Source organism: Entelurus aequoreus, linkage group LG05 (genome assembly GCF_033978785.1).
Source record: "Entelurus aequoreus isolate RoL-2023_Sb linkage group LG05, RoL_Eaeq_v1.1, whole genome shotgun sequence".
Lineage (NCBI taxonomy): Eukaryota > Metazoa > Chordata > Actinopteri > Syngnathiformes > Syngnathidae > Entelurus > Entelurus aequoreus.
The window spans coordinates 38,346,678-38,367,485 of record NC_084735.1 but is presented as its reverse complement, the minus strand read 5'-3'; the positions used below and the strand labels follow the sequence as shown (position 1 = coordinate 38,367,485).

At 39.4% G+C, this 20,808-nt stretch overlaps 1 protein-coding gene across 7 annotated transcripts in view; it reads right to left on the bottom strand.

Annotated features, from left to right (window-relative positions):
• LOC133650613 (seizure protein 6-like) overlaps positions 1-20,808 on the bottom strand; it is a 322,692-nt gene that overhangs the window by 148,652 nt on the left and 153,232 nt on the right. The gene's annotated exons all lie outside the window — the stretch shown is intronic.

Here is a 20,808-nt window from a genome sequence, read left to right as displayed (position 1 = left end):
CCAAAGACATGCACCTGGGGATAGGTTGATTGGCAACACTAAATTGGCCCTAGTGTGTGAATGTGAGTGTGAATGTTGTCTGTCTATCTGTGTTGGCCCGGCGATGAGGTGGTGACTTGTCCAGGGTGTACCCCGCCTTCCGCCCGATTGTAGCTGAGATAGGCTCTGGCGCCCCCCGCAACCCCAAAGGGAATAAGCGGTAGAAAATGGATGGACAAAGGTATGGGAGTAGGCAAAAACATAGTCAAATGCAAAAATAGTTCAGCAAGAAACAAAGACTAATGCTAAATTCTAGTGTAGTCCCCATACCAATATTTTAGTACCGGTACCAAAATGTATTTCGATACTTTTCGGTACTTTTCTAAATAAGGGGGACCACAAAAAAAAATTGCATTATTGGCTTTATTTTAACAAGAAATCTTAGGGTACTTAAACATATGTTTCTTATTGCAATTGAAGGACAATTTTGTCCTTAAATAAAATAGTGAACATACTAGACAACTTGTCTTTTAGTATTAAGTAAACAAACAAAGGCTCCTAATTTAGCTGCTGACATATGCAGTAACATATTGTGTAATTTCTCATTCTATTTTGTCAAAATTATGACAGGTTGTACAATTGTATTATTATTACATTCTTCCATTTAATCCATACGTTCTGTTTTAACATGTTCTATCTAAACTTCTGTTAAAATGTAATAATCACTTATTCTTCTGTTGTTTGATATTTTACATTAGTTTTGGATGATACCACCACTTTTGGTATCGATCCGATACCAAGTAGTTACAGGATCATACATCGGTCATATTCAAAGTCCTCGTGTCCAGGGGCGTATTTCCTGACTTTATAAACATAATATGAATTAAAAAAAAAGGAAAAAAGATTTTGTGGGAATAAAAAATATCTATGTAATTATAGTAGTATCTACTAGATACGATATTGTACTTGGTATCATTACAGTGGATGTCAGGAGTAGATCGACCCATGGCATTTGTTTACATTCCGATTGTGAATGGATGCTCGCCGCAAGCTTGCTGTCTTAGTGTCTTAAAGCACTTTTTCCTGAGGGCGTTTCAGTGTTATAACTTCACCTTTAGCTTTAGTTTTTAGACCAAAATGCGTCCGTTCTCCCTTTTCTGTCTACACACTGTGTCTGCTTGTAAGTACTCTGTGATTGTGCGCTGTCAAACATGATCTTCTGCTCGCAAAACCAGCAATGTCATGACGTGAGCCAGTACTTTTCAAACAGAGTATAGTACCGTTTTTGATTCACTAGTACAGCGATACTATACAAGTACCGGTATACCGTACAACCCTACTAAATGCTACAAACGGACAGGACCGTGTGGTCAGGCTAAAGTCTTTCAAAGTCAAATAATACTGCCTGAGGCAGCCGGGCTGAGGAAATGTTATACATAGATGTTTGGTAATGAGTCACAGGTGAGTGTGAATTGTGGAATGGCAGAGTCTGATTGGCTGTGAGGCAATGAGCAGATGAGCGCACAGCTGAGTGTAGCTAATAGACTGGAGATGAGGATCTCTGGAGTGAGGAAGTGGGCGTGGTCTGACAATATATTTTTGGACAAAATAAAGTTAGTGCACAATACCTAAACAAAAACAAAAACTACTGTTGCCTACATTTTTATATACTTAGGTTTTTACCCTCAAAGCCTTCATGTATCCAGAGACTAATTCCCTGAGTTTGTGAAAAAATAAACATTTTCTAATACAAACAAGAAAAACTAAAATATTTATCTAATCACTTTAGTATCATTTATATACTGATACTACACTAGAAATTGATAGTATTGACATCTAGATCCATTGCTCCTAATTTTACATCAAAGTTTTAGCGGTTAGCTTCTTGTGTCATCCTGCTTGGTGTGTGCGTGTAGTAGTGTTGTCCCGATACCAACATTTTGGTATCGGCACCAGTACCAATATGTATTTTGATATATTTCAAAACTTTTCAAAATAAAGGAGACCACAAACATTTTTATATTTTGGAACTTGGAAGAAACACTGAGGTGGTGATGAGTACTATGTTATACGGGGGTTCTCACAGTGGATCGACGACAATACAGCTTGCTCTCAAGTTGGAGCCGGTGTTATTGCAAGACATGCACCCCTCTGGAATTCATGTGACTCCTGCATGTGTGTAACAAGGCATGTGGAAATATAATTGTTTCCCTGAGCGCGCATCACTTTTGAAGGAATCTTTCATGTGTGTACAATCTTTAGCCATGTGAACACTGGGACAAAGGTGTGGTAAAGATCGGCTGGCCTTGGCAGCTCATTAGCCGATCACAGATCACTTAAAAAAGGCAAATATCCCCCCTCGATCCCATCCCATTCGCTCAATCGGAGCGTCTCTAGTTATTTGTTTTTAATGAAACATGTTCATAGTCGATCTTGTTAGATGAAACATGACATTTGTTTCTTTTGATTCCAAAACATTTTTTGTATAAATGTTGTACCTGCTTTAATCCTCTATGTTAATATTCTGAGGTGGTATATAAAAAAAACCTTATACTTGGATCACAGATCAGTTCAGGATAATGTTGTGACGGGTGAGTATAACAACGGTATCTTGAATGCTGTCAGCAGGCATCATTGTACAAGAGTAGTGATTCATTCAACACACGAGAAGCCAATTAACACCAACTAAACTAATGCTTTGCCTCATCAGTCATGCTCTGTCAGAGTCAATGTCACGGTCATTTCCTTCTTTGGTAAAATATACTGGGATTAAAAAAAGGAGTACTTGGATCAATATGGAAATTTACTGACTAGAGGCCGTATGTGAAGTGTTGGTGCTGCTTATAAACATGACTATTGATTTGTTTTGTATTGAGTACCAATTGTTAACCTTTAAAAGGGTTAGCTGTGGAGATGTGCAAGTCATGAGCAAGACGTTCAAAACTTGCGAGTCTTTTACCTAAATTGGGTTCTTATCTCTGTTGACTCATTTAACTTACCGGTATACTCACCTGCTACAGTCAGCTACATTAAAAAAGGAGAACAGGTAACCACATGCCACTAATGTGCAATTATGTTCAATTAAAAAAAAAAAAAAACATTATTCGCCCTAAGAGGGCAAATAAATAGCAAATAAATATTGTAGACAAAAAGTCAGCACATAAATGAAGGATGTCGTTGTGGCTCGTGCAGCCCTTTGAGACATTTGTGATTAAGGGCTATATAAATAAACTTTGATTGATGATGAGGTGGCGACTTGTCCAGGGTGTACCCCGCCTTCCGCCCGATGGTAGCTGAGATAGGCTCCAGCGCCCCCCGCGACCCCGAAGGGAATAAGCGGTAGAAAATGGATGGATGGATGGATGATTGATTGATTGAGTGATTGATTGATTGATAATTAAATCAGTAATTACACATTGAAATTAAGTTAATGTTTACAATTCCGAAATACTGAATCCAGGAAAATAAACAATAAATCCAAAAAGAAAAAGAATGAAATAAAAGGAAGCAATAATAATACTAATTATCAAAATACAAAAATACTTGAATTACAAATTGCATTGTAATTAATATTTAAAAAAACTAAATACCTTAAAATTGTTACTCTAACTGTATTTCTATAAATGTATAGCTAGGGGTGTAACAGTATTGTAGATACCACAGTATTTTGGTTTCAAAGTTTTCACAATAATGTTGTGATGCATGACGGTATCAAAAAAAACTTGGTGTGTAGTTTTTTTTAAGCGCTTTAGTGTTGGCCGGGTCTGAATATTCACTACATCTCCCAGAATCCTCTGCCCAGGCAAGGTGGGGGGCTTAGAACTCTGTAAGCAGAAAGCTAAGTGTGTTCATAAGATGAGAGGAATCGAAAACATAACCTCTTTGGCGGACGTAAGAAAGTTAGCGTTCCGCAAAGCAAAGCACACTAATTTTGTCTTGAGTTTTCCAAACTAACACAGATCCAGCCGGTCACGTTATACCGCACGGAGATAATCAATTAAAAAAAAAAAACTCTACACCACGGGAAATAGGAGTAAACTGCAAAAACTACTTGATAAAGCCTCAGTCCATCCATCCATTTTTGCACCTCTCTCAATGTCGCGGGGCGGCTGTAGCCTATCTGCGGAAGACTCCGTACAAGTCGCCACCTCATAAACTGCCATCCAGAAAATATATTTAAAGCCAGCGGAGCTAAACATTAGTTTGTGATGTATTTACATGATTAAAAGTTCATTCGTTAGTTTACTTTTCTGAGAAACAGCATATTCCAGACTGATATTAAAAACTACTGTGGAGGACACTGCTTCTCAAGAAATAATCAATCAATCAATCAATGTTTATTTATATAGCCCTCAATCACAAGTGTCTCAAAGGGCTGCACAAGCCACAGCGACATCCTCGGTACAGAGCCCACATAAAAGTTGAAAGACACTAGGGCTGCAACTAACAACTAATTTGATAATCGATTAATCTGCCGATTATTACTTCGATAATGGCATAATGGCACCATACTTATTTTGATATTTGTTTCTTAGCTGTTTGTAAATGTTGCAGTTTATAAATATATGTTTATAAAAAAAATAAAAAATAATAAAAAGTAGCCTCTGCGCATGCGCATAGATCTAACGAATCGATGACTAAATTAATCGCCAACTATTTTTTATAATCTATTTTAATCGATTTAATCGATTAGTTGTTGCAGCCCTAAAAGACACTTAACTGAACATTACTGTTTTACACTGGATGTTTACATTGTCAATTCAAAGACACTCAACAAGTTTTTCTCTATATTATCTCGAAAAAGTGGATGTTCCTGCAACATTTTTTGTACTTAAAAATCATGTTTGTAGTAATGAATGCATATGACTACATTTTAGCATTATATTTTTCTTCAGTTACAATAAGTGTGTTTATCCTAAACATTCCTTCCACTCATTCAGTGTGGCTTTCAGGTTGCTTTCCATCTGTGCATACTCCATCTCCAGGTAAGACGAAAAGGATGTTTTGTGAGGCAAGTCCGCGTTGATCGTAGCGAGGATGTTGTTTATTATGTCACGAAACGAGGGCGAGTCAACTGTGCTTAAAGGGCAGCATTTCCTCGACAACATACTGCCCGACCAACTTCTTTAACTCGAAATAATGACTGTATTTCCAACTTGAAAACGTGCTTCTCTCTCCGCCCTCCATTGTTGTTTACTTCGGTGTCGCACACGTGTGTCATCCTCATGCTAAAAACGTGACTTGTCGCTTACGTGACGTCACGTTCCAAGACGGCAAGAAGAAATAAAATGTATTTTAACGAGGGAAAATAAAAATAAATAAAAAATTGTAACGCACATTGACTTGGATTAAATAAACTTTAATCTGACTACTGGTTTGGAAATAGTAACACGTTAGATTTTTCGTTAATGAAAAAATACTTCATAGTAGACTAACGCGTTACTAAGTAACGCGCTACCGGCATCAGTGGTTGCAAGACCTATTATCAAATGAACTCAAAATATCTTTCATTTTTTCCACAATGGTATTCAGTTGGGTTGTCCCAATACAACTTGTTTACTTCCAATATGATACCAATATCGGAGCCTTGAATTTTGGCCGATACAGGTATTGAGCTGATTCAATGTCAACACAAATCAAACATACTTATTACTTTGTAGTGTGGAATTGTACTATCTTGAATGGACTAATGATATATTTGATTGAATTGAAGTGGAGTGATGATTGGCCACAATCATTTATGAAGCTATGAGGCAGTAAGTTGAATGACATGTTTGTTAGTAGGTACTTTACAATATGTTTTTGCCTTGGAGACTTTGTATGTGTGAGTAATATGCAAATATAATAATTTGATATTTGGTTATATTGACAAATGTGGTGTTTCAGACTGCAATCCTATTCAATTAACATATGTCTAGCTTGTGTATTATTTTGTGCCTGGCTGTTGTGTAACTGCTATCGCTCCTAGTAGACTATAGCTTACCAGGTTTACCTTTTGTAAAGGACTTCACTAAAATACAAGAAAAGACCAATCTTGTGTGCTTATTTGAGGACATTTTAATGTCAACCTGCTCTCCAGCTTTGCACAAGTAAATACGCTGCAGGACTCCTTGTATCGGCTAAGGGGTTACATTCTAATACTTGCTTTTTTTGTTGGTATCAGACTGATATCTGCTATATATACACACCTGGCATTTACCTTGGAGAAAGCTTTTCTACGGTATCTCCTTCCTTCTGCTTTTTCCGTAAAACACACCATGAGAAGCTACTTCATAATTTTATGGATACATGTCCGCCGTTTAGATATTATTTTAACGTCTTTGGCTGGCGTTATTGACTCCTTCAGCATGATGCAGACTAGCTGTGCTGTGTTTGAAGAACTGCTTTGCCAAGTCAGCTACACAGTCGGTCATGTTTTTGATGATTTATTGCTTTAACTCAATGAAAATCATCCACTTCTTTTTCTCAGCACTCTTTTTCACACTCACTTTCTTTGTTCCATAGGTTTAAAAAAAAGAAAAACATAGGTCTTTGTAGCTATTAACTAGCGAGTGAGACACTGGATGTTTTGGTCGGACCTTATGAGGTACACTCTAGTATTCGCTACGCCAACTAGCTATGAGGAGGCTCTTAACCTGAAATTTTGCTCGAAACCTAAAGCATTACCAGCTGCAATAACAGCAATAACAGCTTGTATTCCGTAAAAACTTGTAAGCTGACCATTGTCTTGGCTATTTGGTCCAAACATTGCACTGTGTTGCTGATATTGATCTGTTTGTTTGATGGAATTTTAAAAACATTTGCATTGTAGTGTTTATTGATAAAGGATTGAATCCAGGCTGAATTCTTATCACATGTCATTTATTTTAAGTGGGATGAGTACATCTATGCTTTCTCACACAGTCTTGGAAACCCATTGCTAAACAGCAATAATAGTAAAGCACAGCGTCTTTAGTTTATGTTTCTGCACCCTCTGAAATGCTGTCTTGCCAACCTTTGATTTGGAACACCTACAGTGGATCATTAATGCCTCAGTTAAAAGTGCTGAGTCAAATCAGCATACATGATTGATGCTGATGGGCGTAAAACTGGAGATTGTGTGAGTTATATATAATTAATTCAAAGGCTGAAAGAGCCAAGGCTATTAAAGGTTCAGGGTTTTCCACTATAACAGATGCTGACTGTGGCATTGAAATAGCTGGACAAATAGAAAAACAGTGACATTAGTATGGAATGGGAATCAAGGAAAGAGTTGGAGAAAGGATGGAGCAGAAGAAATGAGATCCACAATATTGACCACAAAATCTATCCTCGGTCCAATGTTGCCGCCTTAAGCCTGTCAGAAAATGGTACCACTCCTCCAATCATGCTTTGTGGCAGTGGGAGAAATTGCCCCTGTCTGGGCTCCTAACCCCTTAAATGTATCAAACTCTCACAGCCCCTACAGAATTCACCGTCTTTTACCAAAAGAGCAGGAGGCATTGAAACAGACACAGAAGAACAACATGTTCACAGAGACTGAAAACCTTGACACCATGGCAGGTACATATTATATGCTATAATGTATGATAAAAGATAACCTTAGCTCCAAAACAGATTTTATACAGTTTTATACCATTGCCATATTCTGCTAAAACATCAATGTGTCCCCTAAAAAAGTATTGCAAACAATATGCAATGTTGGGAAGGAAAACAAAAGTAAATAATAGATGAAGAAAATGGATGTGGTTGAGATGGGTGCAAACAAGTGTAAGTTAGCTAACCATATGACAATTAGTGTCAACAGTCAAGTTGCTTCAACCTCATTTACATTACAACCATCAAGCTTGACTGCTCGGTTTGTCTTAGAAGACCGCTCATCCGAGTAGGCTTCATCAGTTCATGCTCATAGACTTAGATTGGTCAGATCTAGTCCACACGGTTGGTGCCAAAACCCCAAATATTTACACTCCAAAAACCAGGCGGGTGTGCGAACGATTGAATGCCCTGAGATGACAACAACCTGTATGAATGAGAACCTTCATAGGTACATTATGCCTTTGTTTCTATTAAATGATATTCTGATATTCCTAATAATTAGGGTATACCACAAAGATGTATCATGTGTGCATTTATTGTTACGTTCTGAATTGAATTTGTAAAGTGTAAAAAAAAGTGTGTGACTGAATATCCTTAGAGAGAAGCTCGTTATGTAGGCCTATGGGGAACGATGACATTGGGGCTTTTTTGAAATACCTACTGATGTAAAAGCTACATAATTAATAGAACTTGAGATTGGGAACTATAATAAATACAGTACTTTACTCTTACAGTATATTAACATTATTAAAGGGGTAGTATTTCGATTTTTTTTCTACATTTAAAACACTTAATTTTAGTATACATACCATGTAATGATGGGTAAAACATTTGCATAGATTTTGTTTTTACAGACCTATTTTTAAGTCAAATTTTTGCTCCATTTGACAAAAAGCCGTTTTGAGAGGTGGAGTTGTCAGATGCAAATGAACCTCTCCTCACCATGCCACTTCATGCCGAGTCAGCATTCGCCGCCGCCCGGCAGAAATGTTTTGTAGTTTTTTAGCTTTACGGATTTTATAGTGCACTATGGACATTGGTGACCACCACAAGCCATCTGTTCAGAGTGACTTTCACCACAATACTAAAATCCCAGCTTATATAGCGAGATCAGCTGTGTTTTGTTGTCGGCAATAAGAAAGGAGGCGACACAAGAGGACAAGGTAGAGGAACAAAGACCAGGTGATGTGCAGGTTGGAACTATAGGGTGGCTAAGGTTAAATTTCTACCAAGTCTGTAACTTTCTAATGCTAGACCCTGGACATATACATGTGTATAAAAACAATAAAATGCTTTTCTATTCTATATCATGTAAGTACCTCCACTACACAGCTGCTTTGAGTTGTAAACAGTGGAGGCTCAAGGCTATAAATTAAGCTACAAGCTATATGCTACATTGCATACATAATAACGGATTATATAAGTTACTTGTCTATTGCCAAACACAGTAGACACTGATCCAATTAAAAATATTTTTTTAGGAAAACGAGAACAGAGACACTATTTTCTTACAGTAGAAGGCTTAACTAGTTACACAACATTACAAGTTAATTATTGCTAATGTCATTCACACATTTCTAACCTACTGTTATTACTTACCGTTTCATTAAAAATAGTTTGTTGGAAAATCCACCTTTATACGGGCACAGGTTTCTGCAGCAGGACTTTTCAAACTGCAATGCAATCATGAAGAAAGACTTATTCCGAGTTGAAGGTGTGTTGCCATGAATCACAAAACTTAAAAGTAAGGCACTTCAGATGAGGCTGAAAGTTTGTGCAGTGACTTTTGCAGGTTAAAGCAAACAAACAACAAATTATTTTCCTTATTCGGGTTTCATCGTCAACATGATGTTGTAACACAGCCCGTTTACCATACATTTATATTGGCTGACTCACAAAAGGATGTTTTGGTAATTGTCTACCATATGTGGATAATCTGCTGACGTAACTCTTGAACACAATTTCAAACGGATTGTTTGGAGGAAGTATGAAAGAAGGCAAGATTGTCTTATAAACACCTCTGCAGTGCCTCCGCAGTTTGATTTCAAATTTCCGGGACTTGCACAGATCCTAAATACACATAAGCAGGTAGCTTTAGGTAAAAAAAAAGTTGGTTCTGCATGATAGAGCCCCTTTGAGACAAAAATAAAACAGTAATCCCTACAATACATGAATACATTTCTGTTTTAGGTAGTATTGCTCACCCTCCTGACGGCGAGTAATATTGACTTTTAAACGTCATTGCTTTTTTAATGCAATGCCTAGTTTTTAAAGGTAATGATTGATGTTTTCTTTATTCATTTGTTTTTGTATATTATTTAAATTGTACTTGTATTTCTTACTGTAAAGTACGTAACAGATTTTAGAAAAGTTAAATCACCAAAAATGATTCCAGGGCGAGGCCACCGCTACTGCCCACTGCTCCCCTCACCTCCCAGGGAGTGATCAAGGGTGATGGGTCAAATGCAGAGAATAATTTTGCCACACCTAGTGTGTGTGTGACAATCATTGGTAGTTTAACTTTTTAACTTAAAAGCACTTTTAAATAAAATGTATTAATATTACTGTAATGTTGTTATGATTATTATTACCGTAATTTCCGGACTATAAGCCGCTACTTTTTCCCCTCGTTCTGGTCCCTGCGGCTTATACAACGGTGCGGCTTATTTACGGCCTGTTCTTCTCCGACACCGACGAAGAGGATTTCGGTGGTTTTAGTACGCAGGAGGAAGACGATGACACAATGATTAAAGACAGACTTTTCATATACCGGTAGGCTGGTTATTTTGATAACGTACAGGCGAGCACTTTGTATTACTTTGCACCGTTGTATTATTTGTACTCTGCACGAATGCTGTTCGCCATGTCAAAGATGTCAAAGTTTGATTGAATGATTGAAAGATTTATTGTTAATAAATGGGACGCTTTGCATTCCCAAACAGTCATCTCTGTCCCGACAATCCCCTCCGTGGTAGCAGGAACCCCTATATACTACGGTAATTACACATCAAAACCCTGCGGCTTATAGTCGGGTGCGGCTTATATATGGAACAATCTGTATTTTCCCCTAAATTTAGCTGGTGCAGCTTATAGTCAGGTGCGGCTTATAGTCCGGAAATTACAGTAGTTATATATTTTTAATTTTTTTTAACCAAGCGTGCATATACCTGTAATATTTATCCCACTACATACCATTTCTGTATTTCATGCTTTAAAAATGAATATTTTAAATATACATTCTTTTTTTTAGGTTTCTTAGTTCATGTGAGATCAAACTCGTATCTTACTTCCTGCAAATGAATCATGAAATGGTCATTATAGCAGGCGAGGAAATGCATGAGTTGTGGGAACAGAGATCAGGCTTCTGACAGAAAAGTGTCTTGATTACATGGTATACTCATTATCCCCTGGAAGTGGTTCTTACAAGAGACTAGGGTTACCACATTAATTCTAGTAAAATCAACACTAATATTTGAATGTAACTCAACTACTGACAGTCACTACCATACTTTATCCATAATTTCTAGAAAACTGTACAAGACTAACATGAATTCTAATGAAAAAAATGAACCATATGCCCTTCGGATTCCTCAATTGCCAATGTCCCTCCATCTGTCTTGTATCATGCTGGTCTCACTGATGACTGTCCTTCCTAACAGTGGTTGCTTGCCAAAACTTGTTCATCAACCAAGATGCTGATCTATTGGGGGTTTGGCATTTTTCTCTATTTTTACAAATGCATGTCTGAATTTGTTTGGTTTAACATCACAGCTTCCCATTTGATTAGTATGTCAGTATGTCTGTGGTATAATCCGCCCACAGAAATGAGCGGGGTGAAGTCGGAGTCCTCAGAGATGGATGAGCGAAAATGGCAAATAAACTCATCAGGAAAGTGGAAGCAATCAATTTACTCACTCCACCGACTGTTCATGGCTTTGCTCTCTCCTTATTGGATACTGTGATTAAAGGGAGATTAGTATAACCAAAATGACTTTGCACAACATGATGAAACGTGGAACTCTTGAAATGAGAGGAAAGAGCATTTAAATTGAGGTGCCTAATAGATCAGTTGGTGTGTGTGTGTGTGTGTGGGTGTGTGTGTGTGTGTGTGTGTGTGTGTGTGTGTGTGTGTGTGTGTGTGTGTGTGTGTGTGTGTGTGTTTGTGTGTGTATGTGTGTGTGTGTGTGTGTGTGTGTGTCAGATCCTTAATGAAGTAAAGACTGGACAACAGATATATAGCTGTCTTGTTTTGTTTGCATTACGGATCGTAGAGGGAAACCTTCAACGTCATACAAATTACCTGAATTTGACCACATCCTGGGAGAAAGCTATGCCTTAAAAGTTCACCCCCCCAAAATAAAATTGGAGACTAATCAGCAATCATGTGCGATATCACACAGGACTACACCAGGTCTCGCAAGGTTTAGGGCCTGACCTACTTAGATCCAAAAAAAAAGTTCTAAACAGCAAACTATAACATTGCATGGAGTATTAGTGGTAGTGTTGCAGGTGATCTACAAAGACGTTGTCTACAATTGATAGCAAGCGCAAACGTGGTGCAGACCGCCCTATTTAAATTAAGATTTTGCATGTACTATATGGGCTGTCACCATGGAGACACTCAATCCCCTCCACATTCATGTTTTTATGCTTTCCGACCTATGCAGTTTTGCAATGTTGTTGAAAATTCATCACACAAATATAACATGTACAGCACCCTTTCTGCAATATAGAATCACAATCTAGATAATCTATTTTTAGCACGCCCATGGTGCGCTCTCGGAGACCTGTGTTTTAGCCGCAACACCGGCGATAACTGTGACGGTACACTGTGTCACACCTGGGTGAAGTCTTGTCTGCGTTTTGTCTGGTTTCAGGTTGTCTTGTCACTTCCTGTTTTATTTTAAAAATCTAACTCTCCCTCTCGTTTCAGATCACTTGCCCTTCCTCGTGTGTCATCGTTTGTCCTGATTGATTTCACCTGTTCCCCATGCTTAAATGTCTTGTCCTCTTTCTGTCCTGTGCCGGAGTGTCTGGTATCTTCCAGTGCGTACCTCCAGCGTTTCTTTGCCACAGTCTTGTCCACAGCCATAGCCACGTTTTTGTGCTACCTTGCATCCTCGGGAGAGGTTTGGTTTGTAATTTTGTCAGGTAAGGTCAGTTGGAGTGATTTTTGTTGTATTTTAAAAAAAAAAAACATTCTTAGAACCTTTTTCCCTCCATAGCTGAAACGTTTTGAGTTTGTCAATAATTTTGTAAATGTATTGGTCAGGTTAGATCTGTTTCAATAGCCTGTTTTGTTTCTCCCGTTTTTGATCCCTTCCCTTGTCATAAATAAAGAACTGCTTCTGAAATCCTGCGCCTGTGTTCAGCGTCCAATTATGATCATGACACACTACAATGATCCAGCGACAAGAAAATGCACTTTGCGTGAAGTATTTTTAACATAGGAGATATACTGATGATATATTTTCTGTATGTGAAAAACTAACGCTATTAAAACATGACAGCAGACATTGTTTTGGTCTTTAATTGTCTCCAAATCAGCCCCGCCGTGATTCATAACTTTAAATATGGAATTGCTGGACACACGGTAGGTATATCAGTTTATTTTTGACAGAAATATGTCAATTGGCAGAGTCCCTCTCCATCATCTGTCATATTGCGGCAATCAGCTCCTTCTGACCGCATCAAGGTCATGTGTGTGTAACTGTACCGAGCTGGATGTACATGCTAAATATAGACACAAAACTGTCGGCGCAGAACAGTTTAGGCTGGATAAATCACATTGTGCCTGCTCAATAATTATATTTGCATCTCTTCCTACTGTCACGACTGGGTTCTTGGGTTTTGTTTCTCCAGAAGGCAACGGAAAGTTGGCGCGAGCCAGACGTGAGTTTGAATACATGATTGTTTATTTTTTAACACTAATAAACTACAAACAAAAATGAAGCAAACAAATGGCGCGCACAAAGGCGGAAATACAAACTTGACTAAGAAACAAAAGACAAGCACGTGGGCACAAAAACTATGAACAATAAAACAAAAACACTAACTGTGGCATAAATGAACAAAACTTACTTGATAGAGAACTGTGACACGACATGAAGCAGAGTGACGAAATAGTGTGAATGTGTGAGGACGCCAGGACGAACAACAGAAACAGACAGATTTAAATAGTGACGTGATCAGTGAAAACAGGTGCGTGACAAGACAGGTGAACAGGTGCGTGACATGACAATGTGAACCAGGTGAAACTAATGGTTGCTATGGTGACAAATAAAGTGCACAAAAAGTCCAAAACCAAATCCGAACATGACTAAAACAAAACATAATCACAGACATGACAGAGCCCCCCCCTTACGGACAGATCCCAGATGTCCAAAACAAACAAAACAAGGCAGGATCGAGAGTCATGGGAGGGCGGGAGGGGGCATGGCGGTGGGTCGCCAGACCAGGTGTCCCCGAATCCACCGGGGCAGGATCAGGTGGCGGCGACACGTAGACCGCCGCTGTACCTGACGAGGTGGGCGACCCGGGAATGGCCATATCCATGGCCGACGGGGAGGTGGGCGCACTTGGCGTGGCGGCCGACCAGGTAGTGGCCACATTCGTGGCCGACGAGGAGGTCGGCGTACCTGGCGTGGCGGACGCCCATGGACTGGCCACATCCATGGCCGACGAGAAGGCAGGCGCTTCGTCGACGTGGCAGTCGCAGCTGACGAAGCTTGGCGTGGTGCGTCGGGCAGCAAAGCTTGGCGTGGCGTGTCCTGGCAGCGTGGGTCTTGGTCTTGGCAGCGTGGGTCTTGGTGTTGGTTTTGGCAGTCTTGGTCTTGGCAGTCTTGGTGTTGGTCTTGGCAGTCTTGGTCTTTGGGTGGTGTGTCTTGGTCTTGGCGTGGTGTGTCTTGGACTTGGCGTGGTGTGTCTTGGACTTGGCGTGGTGTGTCTTGGACTTGGCGTGAGGGGTCTTGGACTTGGCGTGAGGGGTCTTGGTCTTGGCTTGAGGGGTCTTGGACTTGGTCTTGGCTTGAGGGGTCTTGGACTTGGTCTTGGCTTGAGGGGTCTTGGCGTGGAGCTGCGACTGGCGGCACTTGGCGTCGTGGAGCTGCGACTGGCGGCACTTTGCGTCGTGGAGCTGCGACTGGCGGCACTTGGCGTCGTGGAGCTGCGACTGGCGGCACTTGGCGGCGTGGAGCAGGTAGCGGAACTTGGCGTGGAGCTGCGACAGGTGCCTGGCGTGGAGCAGGTACTGGTGGCGCTTGGCGTGGTGGAGCTTGGCGTGGAGCAGGTGGAGGTGGCCTAGCTGGAGGCTGTGGCTTGGCAGGCCGAAAGACAGGTGGTGGTGGCCGAGCTGGAGGCTGTGGCTTGGCATGGCGATGCTGAACCACCCCACCTGAACATTTCCCAGCCCTAGCCCCCCCCTCAAGGAGCGGATCCCAGACGCGCTCCCCGCGGTCTGGAACCGTCTTTTGGGGTGGGTGGAGGGAGGTCAGGAGGGGGGCTAAATCCTCCCCTCTAAATTGTCCAAAATGTCTTTCCTTCCCCCCCACCTGGGCTTTTGTGGGTGGATAAAAGGAAAAATTTTGTGACGGGGGCGGGGTTTGAGTCTTGGGGGGCGGGGCATGAAAACTGGGTGACTGTGATTGACAGGATCTAATTTGTAAAAACATGTCCTGATAATGTCTTATCATGTTTTTACAGTCTTTTGCTGGAGGTGAGTGATCAAAAGAAAAAGTATTGAAAAAAAAATCCTGGTCTGTGATGTCATAAGGGCGAAGCCGGGCTGGCAGCTGCTTGCTTCCCGCCCGGAGGGGGAGGGGCTTGTGGGAGCGGCGTGTCCTGCCGGCTCGCGGAAGTCTTCCCTCGTCCTTGGCGACGCTTCCGGGACGGGAACGACGCGCCGATCGGCACCAGCTTGCCTCCATTCCCCCACATCATCCCCCTGCGCTCCCTGGGGGAAAAGCGCAGCGTCTCGGTCTCCATCGCGCGGAGGACCTCCCACGCTGCCTCGTCAAAACTGTCCAACTTTCGTTTGGAGAAACTGTTATGCTGGCGTCCTACTGTCACGACTGGGTTCTTGGGTTTTGTTTCTCCAGAAGGCAACGGAAAGTTGGCGCGAGCCAGACGTGAGTTTGAATACATGATTGTTTATTTTTTAACAGTAATAAACTACAAACAAAAAGGAAGCAAACAAATGGCGCGCACAAAGGCGGAAATACAAACTTGACTAAGAAACAAAAGACAAGCACGTGGGCACAAAAACTATGAACAATAAAACAAAAACACTAACTGTGGCATAAATGAACAAAACTTACTTGATAGAGAACTGTGACACGACATGAAGCAGAGTGACGAAATAGTGTGAATGTGTGAGGACGCCAGGACGAACAACAGAAACAGACAGATTTAAATAGTGACGTGATCAGTGAAAACAGGTGCGTGACAAGACAGGTGAACAGGTGCGTGGCATGACAATGTGAACCAGGTGAAACTAATGGTTGCTATGGTGACAAATAAAGTGCACAAAAAGTCCAAAACCAAATCCGAACATGACTAAAACAAAACATAATCACAGACATGACACCTACTATTGTGGGTGTTCTAATAGTCAGCAATATGTTCTGCATATACACGGTCATAGACATGCTAAATGGATTGTGCTCTCTATTTTGCTCATTCAAGAGACGCAATCCGCGCATGAGCTGTGTAGGTCCGCTCTGTGTGCACTATGAGGTTGCATGTCTTTTACTACCCGCGAACATTTAGTAGTTCAGGGCTTGTGCACACTTTAGGTAAAATAAAAACACTTCTGCGAAATATCATCTGAACCATGGTGTGCATTTAAATAAGCAGGCTTAAACAGCTTGGGAGATACTGTAGGTATCTGTCATTTTGCAAGTGAACTCCGGTGCAGTTGGGTTCACACAAAGCTCAACTATGAACATGACATTGACCAAAGACATGAATCAGTAATAAGGTGGCCGTGATACATGCGTATACAACTTTTCTTTAAAACATATTTAACTGAAAACAGTAGAAAATAGTCAATTATACACTATATACAGGTACGTTTACATATTTAACCCAGCAGACACCTTTTTTGTTTAGAATATTTGAGTTTGGCCACATAATACGTGACCAAAGCTGTTCAGTCAGGTCATTATTAAATGCATATGTTCTTTACTGCGCAGGATTTTCTTCCGAGATGGCAGTGCCAACTCTAAATCAACCATGTGCAACACAGAGCTGTGCATATATTAACATTAGCAATGCTAATGTTTATTTCAGCATTTCTAGAATACTAATTTAATATTTGCTTGGTTGTAGTGATGTTTTTTTTTATTTTTATGTTTGTTCCCTAACTTACACTGACAACCAAGTTAAAATGTGATTTATTTTGTTATATTTGTACATTTCATTTAAATGCCTTTATGCCTTTTTATTTCAATAGTTAATTATGATTATCATATCTGAAGATGGCGGAACATGTAGAGTAGACGCAGCAACCACTCTCTCCCTGAACTTGGAAATTTGCAGTGTTATAAAGAAACGATATCTCGATTCTTCTGCATGTCTTGCATGTAGGGAAAAAATGACAATAGAGAATCTTTGAAGTCTTTGAAGTCCACACCATAAAAAAGGTTATTAAAGATATTTTAGAACTGTTAACTTATATCAACAACCTATCATTTCAAACAGGCAAATTAAAACAAAATAAAATAAAAATAGCAAAAGTTGTACCCATTTATTAGACTAGAGACAAACACTAGTTTACAAATTATTGACCTGTTTCTCTACTTTTGACAATTAAAAAAAATATTGAAAAATTGTTTAAAAACAACATGAACATCAAATTCATTATTAAAAGTGGAACACTTGCTGACAACCATTATGGATAAAGAGCTAACGTCTCAACATCGATGGCATTAACCGAAATGATGGAAAAGATAACCAATGCAAACGATAGATAGTAAACAGTGTCATGGATCTAACAAAAGTATTTAGCACAATTAACCATGAGATCTTAATAGACAAATTTGAACGCTACGGCATCAGACAGTTGGTCTAGAACTGAGCTTGACCATCACTAAATATCTCTTGCAGCGTACCCCAGGGATTAATACTGGGACCAACATATATCTGTTAAGTAACAGACGACACGACTGTTATGTTCAGGAGATAACACACAGAAGCTCATAAAAATAATAACAGAAGAAATGAACACATTTCTATGGTTTGACAAAAACAGAATATCTTTGAATGTCAGTAAAACCAAAATATTGCTAGTTGGTAACAGTAAGAAAGAAAGTCAAACACAAATACAAATAGATGGAATGGACATTGACAGGGTAAAATAAACAAATTATTTAAGTGTAATATTAAACAATAACATTAATTGGAAATCACATAAAAAACATGAGGTGGCAAGAAATACATCAATAATGAACAACACTAAAACATGTTTTGGTTAAAAAAATCACTCCATATTCTCTACTGCTCGCTAGTGTTACCCTATCTGAGTTATTGTGCGGAAATATGGGGACATAACTACAAAACTACACTTCATTCACTAACTGTGTTACAGAAAATGTCAGTCAGAATAACACATAATGTTGGATTAAAGAATATTCTAACCCTCTATTTATTAAATAAAAAATATTGAAATTCAACAATTTGGTGCATTTGCAAACAGCTAAAATTATGTATAAAGAAAACTATAACCTGCTACACATGAATGTACAACAATTCTTCTCAACAAAGGTGGAGAAATACAACCTCGGAGAAAAATTTAGGTTAAAACATTTGTATGCACGTACAACACCTAAAAACTTTAGTATATCAGTATGTAAAATTAAATTATGGAATGGATTAAGCAAATAAGTCAAACAATGTACAAATATGATCCAGTTCAATTAATTGTTCAAACACAAAGTTTTTACAAAGTACAAGGTAGAAGAAATCTGATAAACATTTTGAACCTTATCAAACAATGAAATACTGCAATCTCATTCATTTCATTTTGGGAATAACAATTTGCCGGTAACTATTTATTTATGAGAAGCTAATTAATTATTTATTTATTTACTCATGTATTTATTATTTATCTATTTGTTTGTCTTACAGATTTAGTACAGGAAATAAACTAACAAATGTGTTAGAAATTGCTATGCAACGGAAAAGGGGCAATATTAAATAAGCTCTGCTTCTTCCTATCCCTTTTCGGACATGCTGTAATGAGAAACTGAACATATGTGTTGTACCATATTATTGTAACCTTATGCATGTTCAAAATACCATAACCATAACCAGACCAAATGTAAACACCATATCTTCTTTTTTTATTTTGGTTTAGACCACAGTGCCAAACACAAACTTAACTCTAGAAAACGTCACTTTGATCTGCTTGTTGCATTGCTAGCTGACAGTCTTCAATAGGTGAGAAGTTTTAGTATACAAGTGAAACTAAAACAAATTGAATGTTGCGCAAAGCTTTGTTTATACCAGAAATTAGATTTACAGGGTGAAACTGATATATTACATCAGCACTTATTTTGATATCATTTCGATGATTGAGGCTTACAGCTTGTGAAACCCTGAAAATGTCAAGTTTTCAAAAAATGTAAACCCTCCATCCATCCATCCATTTTCTACCGCTTGTCCCTCTCCATGATCATCAAAATTACAACAAACAAAAGCTTGACATATCTCACTTTGCATGTAATGAGTTTATATCACATTTTTGTTTAACATTTGGAGATGAACTGCTGAAATGAATATTTTTTACCTGATATTCAAATGTTTTAAGTGTCACCTGAACAACACATCAAACCTTTTTACACTTTACAATATGAATTAAAAAGTAAAGGTAAAGTCCTGGATTAATTGATTCACTTTACAATATAGCCTGTGTAGGGAAAAAAGCTCTATAATTGCTGTCGATTGTATTCGATATCTGTTTCAACAACAGTATTTAAAATGGTAAAAAAAAATATAGTCACCACTTTGTGTTAAAGCTTCAGAGATCTAGAAAAACCGAGCCTTCCACAAATTACCATGAGACATGGATTGCCTCCAGGCAGAAAGTGACGACTGCTGACAAGGAGGCGTGACACACGCTTGACTTCGATATATCTCAAGAAAAGAATAAAAGACACCAGGGCTTCACTTTTTTTTAGCTGTGTCACACGCTGGTCTGTAAAGTTCTGCCATCGTAATCAGGACGGAAACTTCCTTTCTTGATTTGCTGCCTTCAAAGTGTCCGATGAATATTTTGTCAAATGCACTGAGGAATCAGTGGTGGTTCACAGCAGAAAGATCAAATGCTGCCAAGTGTGTGCGTGTGTGTGTGTGTGTGTGTGTGTGTGTGTGTGTGTGTGTGTGTGTGTGTGTGTGTGTGTGTGTGTGTGTGTGTGTGTGTGTGTGTGTGTGTGTGTGTGTAGATATGTGCAGGTAAGAGAGCCTGTAGTTGTTGGAAAAATACACTCTTCAGAAGGAGTATACTCAGTCAAGACTTATCTTAGCCCTCCAGAGGCAGGCGAGACAAAGCTCACATAGTTTAAAGTCTCCAGTGGTAAATTAGCTGTTTGAAGAATTGCAAATGCCAGGCAACACACGCACGCACACACAAACGCACACACACACACACACACACACACACACACACACACACACACACACACGCACGCACGCACGCACGCACGCACGCACGCACGCACGCACGCACGCACACACACACACACACACACACACACACACACACACACACACACACACACACACACACACACACACACACACACACACACACAGTTAATTTTTCCATAACCTTTTATAAAAGGTCTTTCTATGCAAACATTCAACCTGAGACTGTCCCCATCCACCTACACACCCAAGCAATTTGCTGCCTGTCCATCACCATCAACCCACACGGAATTCTAAAAGCAAATATGTCATAGCTCTTTACTGGATTAACCCGTGTGCCATTATTTAATTTTAGAGTGTTTTATATAATAAACAACACAGGCTATTAAGCACATTATGAGCGATAGCAGTTTATATGGACACTATTTGAAGAAAGAAATCGCATTACCTGTAAATAAAAGGGGTCACTTGCAGTGACATGTGAAAGCGATATAATAATTACAGTGACTTTCTGTCTGTTACCTAGGGTCTTATGTAGGCTAATGTTGTGTTGTGCTCAGCAAAAAGTCACTCAACTGCTGATATTATCGTTGTGACCTTAAAAGGAAA